This window comes from Rhincodon typus, unplaced genomic scaffold, assembly GCF_021869965.1.
Source record: "Rhincodon typus isolate 14 unplaced genomic scaffold, sRhiTyp1.1 hic_rhity00001980, whole genome shotgun sequence".
NCBI lineage: Eukaryota > Metazoa > Chordata > Chondrichthyes > Orectolobiformes > Rhincodontidae > Rhincodon > Rhincodon typus.
In genome coordinates, this window is record NW_025967618.1 from 6,974 (window position 1) to 19,368 (window position 12,395).

Below are 12,395 nucleotides of genomic sequence, written 5' to 3' on the forward strand. Positions count from 1 at the left end.
ATATTCAAGAAAGAGACGAATAACTTTTCATATTAAAAGCGTCGAGATGTCTGGGGTGAAAGCAGGAATACAGCGTTGAGATAAATGATCAATTTCGATCGTACTGAATGGGAGAGTAGGCTTAAAGGGCCAAATGGCCTACTGTCAGCTGTTTGATTCTATGTTCCTAATTGTGCCGGAAAGACTGTAGTCATGAACTGTAACAATAAAGATCCCTGCAGCTTTTGTCAAGGTAGAGAAGCCACAGGTAAAAATAGCAGTCACATCCCAATGACATGAGAATATGGCCCAATGCGCAGAGTTAACATAGGACCCTGCTGCCTTCCAGCAGCTGTCCTTGCTGCCTAAGCTTGGGTAGTCACAGATATGTGGCCATCATTCCCGTGTTATTCGTCCAGATGGAGGGGGCAAGCTTAAATAATCACCATAGCCCCCAGTTTTTGCATATGATTAGATACAAAAATTTATGACTTGGTGACCTGCCACCATATAAAGATGCAATGTCAGGTATGGGATTAGAAGTACTCATGCAGGCACTTAACTGCCCACCAAGGCACCTTGGGAACATGTTCTGAGAAAGGGTCACTCAACTTGAGACGTTAACTCTGATTTCTCTCCACAGATACTGCCAGACCTGCTGAGCTTTTCCAGCAATTTATATTTTTGTTTCCGATTTACAGCATCAGCAGTTTTTTTCGGTTTTTGTCAAGGTACCTTGAGGTTGCATTCCACCCATTCTGTCAACTAAAGCTCATCTGTTGCTTTTCCTTAATCCAATTTACAACAGGAAGAAGATGAGCAACATTTCAAGAGGAAAAAGAAGAGCTTGGAAGAAAATATAAATCTTTTTTAGAAAGATGAAGACTCACATTTAGTCAACACTTTCCACAGCAACAGCACATGCTGAAGAGATCCACAGCCAATGAAGTCCTTTTGAATGTAATTCTTTTATATATTATATATTCACTCATGGGACATGAGCATCATTGGCCAGAACAGCATTTATTGCTTGTCCCGAGTTGCCCTTGAGAAGGTGGTGGTGAGCTGCCTTCTTGAACCACTGCAATTCATTTAGTGTAGGTACACCCACAATGCCATTTGGGAGGAAATGCCAAGATTTGACCCAGCGACACGGAAAGCATGGTAATATATTTCCAAATCAGGATGGTGAGTGGCTTGGGAGTGGGGGGAAGGGGGTGGATCTTTCAGCGGAGATGGTGGTTGAGTTCTGTTACTGTTCAGGAAACATGGCAGTCAAATTTTGTGTAGCAAGCTCTCACATGTAGCAAAGTGGTAATGACTGGATCATTTGTCTTTTTTTGCATGACAATGATTGAGAGCTAAATATTGCACAGGGCACAAGGGAGAAATCCTCTGCTCCTCTTTAAAATAATACCTGGAATCTTTTATATTTGCCTGAGCTCGTTCAATTGCATTTGGTTCAAGAATGTTCCGGTGCATTCCACCGAATTATTCTTCCTAATTCATCTCTTTATTCTAATTATTCCCATTTTAACATGAACAATACCTTCATAAATACTGCCACTGTCCAGCCCAAGTCACCCACAGTTTTCTATTGCCCCACTGTAAAAATCACAGAACTATTCCAAAAGTCATCAAACCATTCCACAGGGTTGCTCTCAACTACTTCTGACATGCATATGCAGCCATTGAGTATGATAGATTAAATTGTTCCAATCTTACACAATTATTTTTAACTTTGAAATCTATCATAGGAAATGTCATTCTCTGTCTAAACTCTAATCCCCCCTCACAAATGCACATACGCCATGTGGCAGAGTGCTGTGCATCAGGAGATAATAATTGAGAAAAGATGAGAGATGACACCACCATAACAGATGACTCACACACTGTCCTGATAATATTTTATATGAGGCTTCTCAATCATTTCAACTTAATTTATTAGGGCTTGCCACTTACACTTACGAGAATTTTGAAGTGCCACAGTTGACGGAAACAAACTATTTTGTGGCACAAAATCTATCTTGGCTGTGATGATCTCTTAATTACAGCCTCCTTTCCCCCCTTTGTATCAATATATTTGTCGGGATCAGTAACATTGTCTATTCAGCATCTAAATCTTCATATCAAACCAAGTGGCCTCAAGTTAGAAGGTCAAACTAAAGAACAGTTAAGTCTTCTGATGGCTTGTGGCACTTCTGGTAGATTGTGAATTCTTGTGAATTCTCATTTACTTCCTTCCACACGATGCCATTCCACGATGACAGCATTCCCAATATTTCATCCTCTTTCATAGTCTCCAGTTTATGTTTATCACCGGGTAGGAATTCTTATGTTCTTGATATGTTGCCTTCTAGAAGTGATACAGCTCAAGGTGTAGTCAAATAAAAATGCACTCTCATGGAATGTAAGAAAAGAAGAAAGAAGCAGACTTAGAACACATGCCTTCTTGACCCTGATTCATGCCTGAGGTTCTACCTCAAATACCCTTTCCTCCACTATATCCCTTGATTTCCTGAGAGATCGAGTCTGTATGAGCCTTGAATACACTCAAAAATGGAGCATTCACAACCATCTGAAGTAAACATTTCTATAAAGTCACAACCCTTTGAATGAAAACATTTTTCCTCATCTCAAAACTAAATGATTGAGTTCTTATCATGAGGTAATGTCTCCATGTTTTAGAATCCAGAAGGAGGCAGAAACAACCTCTCAGTGTCTACCCTTTCCAGCCCCTTCAGAATCTTAAACATTTTAATGTGGTGATCACCTCTCATTCTTCAAAAGTCCAAAGGTTATGGGCCCAATGTGTATTCCATGGGAGGATAATTAGGCCTGCAGGTGGGATCCCAGTTCAGGAAGAGCAGCAGTGGGTTATAAGACCGTATGACATAGGAGCAGAAATTGGGCCAATCAGCCCATCGGATCTGCTCCGCCATTCAATCATGGCTGATAAGTTCCTCAACCCCATTCTCCCACTTTCTCCCCGTAACCTTTGATCCCCTCGATAGTCAAGAACCTATGTATCTCAGTCTTAAATGTACTCAATGATCTGGCCTCCACAGCCTTCTGTGGCAGCGAATTCCATAGATTCACCATTGCCTGACTGAAGAAGTTTCTCCTTATCTCCGTTCTAAAGGTTAGGTTGGGGAAGAGAGGCTGGGGGTGTTTTACTAGGTAGTTTGTTGGACCTAGTCAAAATGTTCCTGCTTCTCTTGGCCCACAAGATGTGCTATAAAGGCACTGACATGGTGGATTCAACACTGCTCACCTTGTTTATGTTACTTTTTTGTTGATTCACGGGGTGTGAGCAACACTGGCTGTCCCACATTCACTGCCCATCCTGAATTGCCCAAGTTGCAACGATCTGTGCTTAAAAATAGAGCAACTGAAGCCTCATTATAATGTTTGAATGACTAACCTACTTTCTGCAAGTAGATTAATTGCCCATTCTTTGTTCGGTTTCTGTTAAAACTGGTGTGTAAGTTCAATGCAGGTTCAGTTCCTGTTCCTCTGATGTCTGTATTTGACCTCTGGTGTGACCTCAGCTTACTTGTTTTTTTGGGGGGGTGGGTAGATTCAATGCAATATTTCTGCTCCAGTAAAGTTACAAACCTCAAATGCTTCAGTCTTGTGTCACGCTTTCATGAAATCATTTGACGGTATGACTCTCCGCCCCACATCCCTTTCCTTTCCCTTCTGAAGGCTGCAACATGCTGCAATGTTCTAAGCAAGTGGCTATTTTTCACTTCTACACAGTGAGGTTGTGGACTGTCCTACTGAAAGTGGCTCGTGGCTAGCATTTCTGCCTCACCGCACCAGGGACCTGGGTTTGATTCCAACCTCGGGCAACTGTCTGCGTGGAGTTTACACATTCTCTTTGAATCTGTGTGGGTTTCCTCCGGGTGCTCCGGCTTCCTCCCCAACTCCAAAGACATGCAGGTTAGGTGGATTGGCCATGCTAAAATGCCCTGTAGTGTCCAGGGATGGGCATGATAAGTGGATTAGCCAATGGGAAATGCAGCGTTGCAAGGATAAGGTAGGGGTGTGGGTTTGGGTGGAATACTTTTCGGAGGGTCAATGTGGATGTGATGGGCTGAATGGCCTGCTTCCAAAGGGATTCTATGAAAGGGCATTGTATCTGAGCCCAATACACTTCCCAGCCAACACATGCGTTCATGTACTTTCCAACTGAAGACAATGGGATGGGAATCCTGCATTAATTGTTTTTTCTCTTTTATGAACCAAGATATCCACCTCTATTTGCAGAGATCATTGAAATTTGGACCTTATGAATCTGTTTGGCTCTGTTCCTTACCTTTTCGTTTGTTCAAAGGGCCAAGCATAGTAGCGAGCACTGCCTATTTTTATATAATCTAACCCTGTGGGCAGGAATTTGAGTCATCTATTTAAAGTTCAGCTGTACCCCCGAGAAGCACCACTGCATCAGTATGGGCAATTTCACTTGATCTTAACATACTCAAGGAACACTGAAGCACATCCAACATGACAGCCAGGAGGATCCACAGGAAGACTGGAGGATATCACAGAGCTAATGACACTGGTTGGCAGTAGGCAAGGCAAATGAACTACATCTAACCCCAGACCCTTCATACATCATTTGATTTTTTAAAAATATCATTTGTAGGATAGGGTAAACAGGCAAGGTCTTTTCCCCAGGGTGGGGGAAAAGTAGACGGCATAGGTTTAAGGTGAGAGGGGAAAGATATAAAAGGGACCTAAGGGGCAACTTTTTCACGCAGAGGATGGTGTGTGTATGGAATGAGCTGCCAGAAGAAGTGGTGGAGGCTGATACAATTACAACATTTAAAAGACATCTGGATGGGTACATGAATAGGAAGGCTTTAGAGGGATATGGGCCAAATGCCAGCAAATGGGACTAGGTTTATCTAGGATATCTGTTCAGCATGGACGAGTTGGACCGAAGGGTCTGTACCTGTGCTTTTTTGCTCTATGACTCTATGACTGTATAGAGTACTAATCGATGGTATCATATGTTTTTGCGTGTTTTAGAAAAAAAGCGAAAACCAAAGCTGGAAAGCATGGAACAACTTCCCGTTCATTAGAACACAGAATCTGCACATGTTTAACAAATGGGAAAAGCACATTAGGGCAAGCAAACCTGCTCACTTTTATTTTTGTTTTGAACAACCGATTCCAGATGATTGCCTTTTCATCATATCCTTCAATCCCTGTCCTTTCCAAAAAATGCATCCAATTACCTCTGCATCCATTTATTGTGTTAATTTTAATAACTTTCCTGCTAACTGGTTTCACAATTGTATTATCCTTTGGGTGAAGCAGATTTAAGCAAATTCCCTAATTTTTTTTTCAATTTTATTGTTTATCCCTTGAGATTTGAACACTGCATTAAAGTAAAAAATCTGCCTGTTCCAATCACGGTGAAATTCTTTAATGGAGCTGATGGCTTCTGTGTAAGTTGTGAGCAATAATTATTCAAAATGAACCTGTGAATGTGTAAACTCCTCTGTTGTCCAACCTGAACAGGTAGATTTTTACTTGACCCGTACCAGGACACTCAAGTTCAGTCAAGCTTCAATGCCTTGTATTCAACATTGTCTTTTCCAATATTGAAAATAAATTTTGATTCAAGCTCCTTTTCTCTCAAAAGCCTAGGCCTCTGATACCTCTGGATATATTGTTATATGTCATAGATCCTCAGAAGCCTGCAGCTCACATTCAACTGAAGTAAGCCAGTGCTCATCAGGGTGCAATTCTGTAAATATCTTTTTGTCAAATCCCACCAGATGAGCTCTAGCAGATTTTGAGCTCTCCCTTTTAATAACATTGTGATAAAGAGTGCAATAACAAAATGCCTCCAGCCACTCCAAGCTGCAATTCTATCAATGGTGTGTTTCAGAGTTGTGAAATGAGGTTGCAATGTTGTTTACCTTTGTCGTTTTCAGGCATTAAGGTTTGGAAGTGACCTTCATCGCAAGTTTATGCGGGAAATGAGATTTGGATCAATGTGAACCAACGTTTACAAATTAACGCAAAAAGGTAACCTTGAGAATTATTTCAATCATTATAAGCAAGATGGACATATACAAATGGAACTGTTTTCCACAAAGGACCATCGACATCTCTCTCCAGTCGAGACAGCCAAACTGGTAATGTATAGCTTGATGGTAATCACTCCTCAAGCATGAGGTAAAATGAGGAGGCAAGCTTCCCGCAGCAGGTACAAGGAATAAACCTGCACTGTTGGCTTGATTCTGCACCACAACATAGTCATCCAAGCTAACCAACCTCTCTGCAGGTAAATAAATAGCATGGCATGGTGGCTCAGTGGTTAGCACTATTGCCTGACAGCGCCAGGAACCTGGGTTTGATTCCACCCTCAGGCAACTGTTCATGTGGAGTTTGCACATTCTCCCCGTGTCTGCATGGGTTTCCTCCGGGTGCTCCAGTTACCTCCCACAGTCCAAAGATGTGCAGGCTGGGTGGATTAGCTATGAGAGAATGCAGGGATAGGGTAGAGAGTGGGTCTGCGTGGGATGCTCTTCGATAGGGAGGTGTGGACTCAATGGGCTGAATGGCCTGCTTCCACACAGTAGGGGTTCTATGATGCAAGACGCTGGGAATCTGAAACAAAAACAGAAATTGCTGGGAAAACTCAGCAGGTCTGAGAAAGCTGAGAGAGAAAGCAGAATTAGTGTTTCAGGTCCAGTGACCCTTCTTCAGAACTGATAGTACCTCTACAGGTAGTATGTATTAATATCACGAAAGAAAAACAAGGAGCAAGTCATACAGTCCCTTGAGCCTACTCAGCTATTCAACACAAACATCTGTATCAACTCTACTTTCCTGCCCTATCCCCAAATTACTCTATGACCTTGCACAAGATTGCATCAGTTATGACCCTAAATGAAATTTATTGTCGACTTTGTTCAAGCCCAACATGGAAAGGTTTCTCTAGACAGGATAATGCAACTCGTACCTGTAATTATACAGCAACTTAGGGAGGGCCAAGTGAATATGGGAGAAAATGAACAGAAGAGAGAGACATCAAGCCCTGGAATATGGATTTTCCAAAACCAAAATAGGCCTCTTTTATTGTAGGGGAGTTCATTCCACTGTTAGATTCCGACCTGTGCCTCTCCGTTACTCTGAAATCCCACTTTTATTCACTGCTTTCATACACTTTACCAAAATCCAGCCTATTACCCTTTGCAGTAAATTGACCATTTGTTTGGCTTTGCCAATACTACACCATCAGCTATTCCAAAGTATTTTCCGTAATTAACAGTTCTGAAACAAAGTGCAACCATCAGAAACATTGAGCAATGGAACATCAACAACATGCAACTAATTATAAAGACATTGTTATGAACATGCATTTATGTAGCACCTTACATAACCTCAGGCTGTCCCCGTATGGTTGGCAGCCAGTGACATTTTGTCACTGTAAAAGGACAGAGCAGCTAATTGTACAAACAGCAAGATCCCACAAACAATTTCAAACTAATTCCAGATCATAGAAACTGTACAGTGTGGAAGCAGGCCTCTTGGCTCATTGAGTCCACACCGACCCTCTGAAGAGCATCCCAACCCCACTCCCAACCTTTCCCTGAAACCCCACATTTCCCCATGGCCAACCCCACCTAACTTACACAACCCTGGGCACCATGGGAAATTGAGAATGGAAAATCTACATAGCCTACACATCTTTGGACCATGGGAGGAAACTAGAGCACCCAGACGAAACCCAGGCAGACATGGAGAGATTGTGCAAACTCCACACAGGCAGTTGCTCGAGTGCAGTAGTGCTAACCCCTGAGTCACCGTGCTGCCTAAGCAGTTGATAGAGGGATAAATATAGGCCAAGGCAGTGGCAGAACTCCCTTGCTCATCTTCAGATTGGTCACCTGGAGATCTTTCAGGAATAACCTAAGAGACGATATAGAGCAGTGGATTAGTAGCTCATCCAAAATATTGGCACAAAGCTACCCTTCATATGTCATTGATTACCAATTTAATCGAGAGAGATCCCACGAATCCTGGTCCAGGGAATGAATTGCATCAAATAAGCACCATGGGAGCTCTCTTGTAAGAAGTGAGCAGTGCAACTTCTTGAAGTATGTTTGACGTGCCTCCACTTCACATGTAACTAATACAATAGTAAGGGCTATCTTAAATAGGGGCAGGTCTAAGCACTTGATGATGTCTCCAAGGGCACAAAGTAGAAAAAAATATTTAATTTCCTAGCACTGACATCCTTCATTTTGAAGGGCATGACATATATATATATAAAATAAAATAAAACCTTCTCTTATAATTGGAACATATTTTTTATTTATACGGTTTGACTGACACAGGAGCAATTCCCTTAAGCTTTGTTATTGAGTTGGTCAGGAATGTTTGAAGGTATGTTGAATTATGTTGGCTTTTGCCATTTCTTCGACTTGTGTTCAGCTTCACGTTCATTTATCAAGAACATCTGAGGTCTTTTTTTTTCCATCACCTGTGATGCCTTTATTTCTTCAATGCTTAATGACCTTTGCCCTTCTATTAAATGCAATATTTGAGAAATCATGATTGAGCAGTCTATTTGTAGTGAGTCTCATCTTGTGACCTTTCATTCTGTTGGCCAATAGCACATCACCTGACATACTCAATGAATCACAGGGCGTAAAAATAATGTGAGATTAGGTGGCTTGCCTGATTCATTTTTCCTCAGATCTTGGTTTATCCTCCCTATTTTTGCATCCCCAAGGATGTGACAGACTATTCCTTAGCCACATTTGCTCATTCCAGCTCTCATTTTTTCAGAAATCCCCTGCCTTTAATAACCTGCCAAGCTTGTATTTTTAAATGCAACTGAATAAACATAGGCTCTCATCAAGCTACGTTTCTAATGTTTGCTGTATCTTACCCAGTGACTGCAGTGGTTAGGACAATGGTGTTAAGTATAAACATCTATAGTAAAAAGTAAAAGGATTGTGAAACTACCGAACTCAGTGTACACTCACAAACATCCAAGTTTGAAGGTAAAACACATGGAATGACAAGTAAGTACTTGCACACACATTTACTGAATCCAAAACAAAAACAGAAATTGCTGGAAAAGTTCAGCTGCTCTGGCAGCATTTGTGGAGAGAAATCAGAGTTAATGTTTCGGTTCTGGTGACCCTTCCTTAGAATTCACTCTTTCAGTTCTGAGAAAGGGTCACCGGACCCAAAACGTTCAGTCTGATTTCCCTCCACAGATATTGCCAGACCTGCTGAGCTTTTCCAGCAATTTCTGTTTTTGCTTCTGATTTCCAGCATCTGCAGTTCTTTCGGTTTTTACTGAACCTAATGTGTTCTTAAGTGAACACAGATACACTGAGCCTACTTCCAGTTGCTACGCAATCTGGAAGTTGGGTTATGAGTTCAAACTTTAGAATAGCAAAAGGCCACAGCCATATTAGTTAGCTTACATGCTGAAAATGTACAATGACCTGCCCACAGATGACAGATTTAGTGAAAACATTCAGGGGAGATTTGAAGAGATATTTGAAGGAATAGGTGATTGGAGCTATTTGTATCAGCAAGATAGATGGCAGAGGCATTCCTATGTCCAATTTCTTACATTCTTAAATGTAATATAAACTATTGAGAGGTTTAGAGCATGAGAAGCATTTATAAGTGTCATCTGGCCACTCAAAATGAACTGTAGCCTTGAGATGCATATGAGACTTACAATATGGAAATAAAATGTGATATAAGCAGGCACAGAGTTCACTCCTGATCTGCAATGAATTGGCATTTATTGCAAACTAAATAAGAGAACACAAGCTTTTGTTTCCAGAAACTTTTCAAAAGAATGGCTCTTGATACTGGCAACCAATGAAACTGAAACAAAAACAGTAATTGCTGGAGAAACTCAGTAAATCTGGCAGTATCACTAGAGAAAAGGAATAGATAACATTTCAAGTCCAGTAACCCTCTTAACGAACTGGTTAGTTAATCATCATAGAATCCCTATGGTGTGGAAGCAGGTCATTCAGCCCATCGAGTCTGCACCTTCCTAGGACTGTGGGAGAAAATCAGAGCACCCGGAGGAAATCCACACAGACACAGGGACAATGTGCAAACTCCACACAGACAGTCGCCTGAAGGTGGAATCAAACCCAGGTCCCTGTTGCTGTGAGGCGACAGTGCTAAACACTGAGGTGAAAGTGAAGAAAGTTGAGATAAATATTTCAAGGGGTATTTTTTCCATCACTAGTCCACCCATTATGAGACTAAGGAAATTCATTTTTTATTTAAGTTACATTTTGCAATTCTAGGAGGTTTCTCCGGTCAGATATAGACTATTTCTGTTATGCTTGTGTAGTGATATCTCAGGCATAGTTTGAGAAGTCCATGTGAGTTTTCTGTTCCAGTGTTTCACTTTCACTGGCTTTTCTAACATAGCTTATCTGCAGAAAGGGACCACAGCTCCAAACCTTGAATAAAACATTATCGCTCACTAAATCTATTATTAAACAATTTCAATTTGTGTGGCTGAGATAAACTTCGGGGACGTTCACTTTGCAAACTTATGTTGCTTATTTCCTTTCCTTTGCCAGGAGATTTGTCCATCACCGAGCCAAAATTGAAACATACAGCATCAGAGGAGATTGATGAGGGCTGAGCAGCAGCAAGAAAAATACCATCAGGCAAACTTAACTTGCAAGATCTTTCTCTTTTCTTGTAGAATCTTAAAATGATACAGGAGACCATTGGGCCCATCCCCTGTACCTGCTCTTTGAAAGATATATCCAGTGATGTCCTTATTTCATGTACTTTCACCATTCTTCTGGAAATTATGGAATCATAGAAGTCATAGGCATGTACAGCATTGAAACAGACTCTTCAATCCAACTCATCCATGCTGACCAGATATCCTAAATTAATCTAGTCCCATTTGCCAGCATTTGGCCCATATCCCTCTAAACATTTCCTATTCTTGTACCCATCCAGATGCTTGATAAATGTTGTAATTGTACCTGCCTACACCACTTTCTCTGGCAGCTCATTCCATACATGCAGCACCCGCTGTGTGAAAAAGTTGCCCCTCTCATCTTAAACCCTATGCCCTCTAGTTTTGGGCTCCCCTACCCTTGGAAAAAGACCGTAACTATTTACCCTATCCATGCCCCTCATGATTTTATAAACCTCTATAAGGTCACCCCTCAGCCTCCAATACTCCAGGGAAAATAGCCCCAGTCTATTCACCCTCTCCCTATAGCCCAAACCCTCCAACTCTGGGAACAGCCTTGTAAATATTTTCTGAATCCTTTTGAGTTTCACAACATCCTTCCTATTGCATAGAGACCAGAATTGAATACAGTATTCCACAAGTGGCCTAACTACTAGAAGTACTTATTCACTTGCCCTTTGAAAGATGTTATTAAATCTGGTGCCACCATCTTCTTAGGTTGCATCCTTGCTCATAATTATACATGGTAAAATCTCCAGGTTACCTTCTAAATCACACACCTTCCTGACTTGGAAGGATATCACTATTCCTCATTCCTGTTGGATCAAATTTCCTAACAGCATCATTGGTCTACCGCCCCTCCCCCATGGACTGCAGTGGTTCAAGAAGGTAGCTCATCACCATCTTCTCAGGGGGAACTAGGATCAAGTAATGAATGTTGGCCTGGCCACTGATGCCCATATTCCTTAAAGGAACACAAATAGAACCCCTCTTTCTTTGACGCCTCTAGTTCTCTTGCCAATCACTCATGCGTGCTCTGGTTTCTGCCCTTTCTGCCGCTCAAAATAAGTCCTCTTTATTTACTCCTATCATGACTGATCAATAATCTTAAACACCTCTATCAAATTCCCCTTAGCTTCCTGCGCTTTCCTACCATTCACTCTATGAGATGTCCACTCCCTCCTTATCAACAGCTTCCATGATATAATGCCTTTTGCACTCAATGTGTCAAGAGGTAATTTGAAGATGGATGAGAGGGAAGAAGAGAAAAAAATGAATAAAAGGAATAAAGGAACAGATGTTTCCAATTAAAAATGCAAATGAATGAGGCACTTCAAGTGTGAATTATCTTGGCAAAATTGATGTATCAGGGAAAGATGTAACTTGCATTGGAAAAGCTTACAGAGCTTTCAACTTTTCTGATGATTCGTTCTCTTGACAAATTAAGAAAAAAAGTCAATAAATGACACAGTGTAAGCCTGCAGTCTTTAATCTGTGCATTATCTTGAAATGGGGGAAATATTGGAACAAAATGGGAAGAGATTGAGTCAAAAGCTCATGTTGAGTTAGATCTCATCTTTGTTCTGTGTTCTAAGCCAACATGGCTGATTGGAATCAGTGATAACCCTAGTTCTCTCTCTAATGGTATCCAAAATGAAGTGAATTCAGCTCATTATCCCCA

At 41.3% G+C, this 12,395-nt stretch overlaps 1 long non-coding RNA gene across 1 annotated transcript in view; it reads left to right on the forward strand.

Annotated features, from left to right (window-relative positions):
* Window positions 1-12,190, forward strand: part of LOC125481398 — a 17,926-nt gene extending 5,736 nt beyond the window's left edge. The window contains exons 2-4 of the long non-coding RNA XR_007261318.1: window positions 788-939; window positions 5,931-6,024; window positions 10,581-12,190. This is a non-coding gene — a long non-coding RNA (uncharacterized LOC125481398). The remainder of the gene's footprint in view (window positions 1-787; window positions 940-5,930; window positions 6,025-10,580) is intronic.
* Window positions 12,191-12,395: the final 205 nt, after the last annotated feature.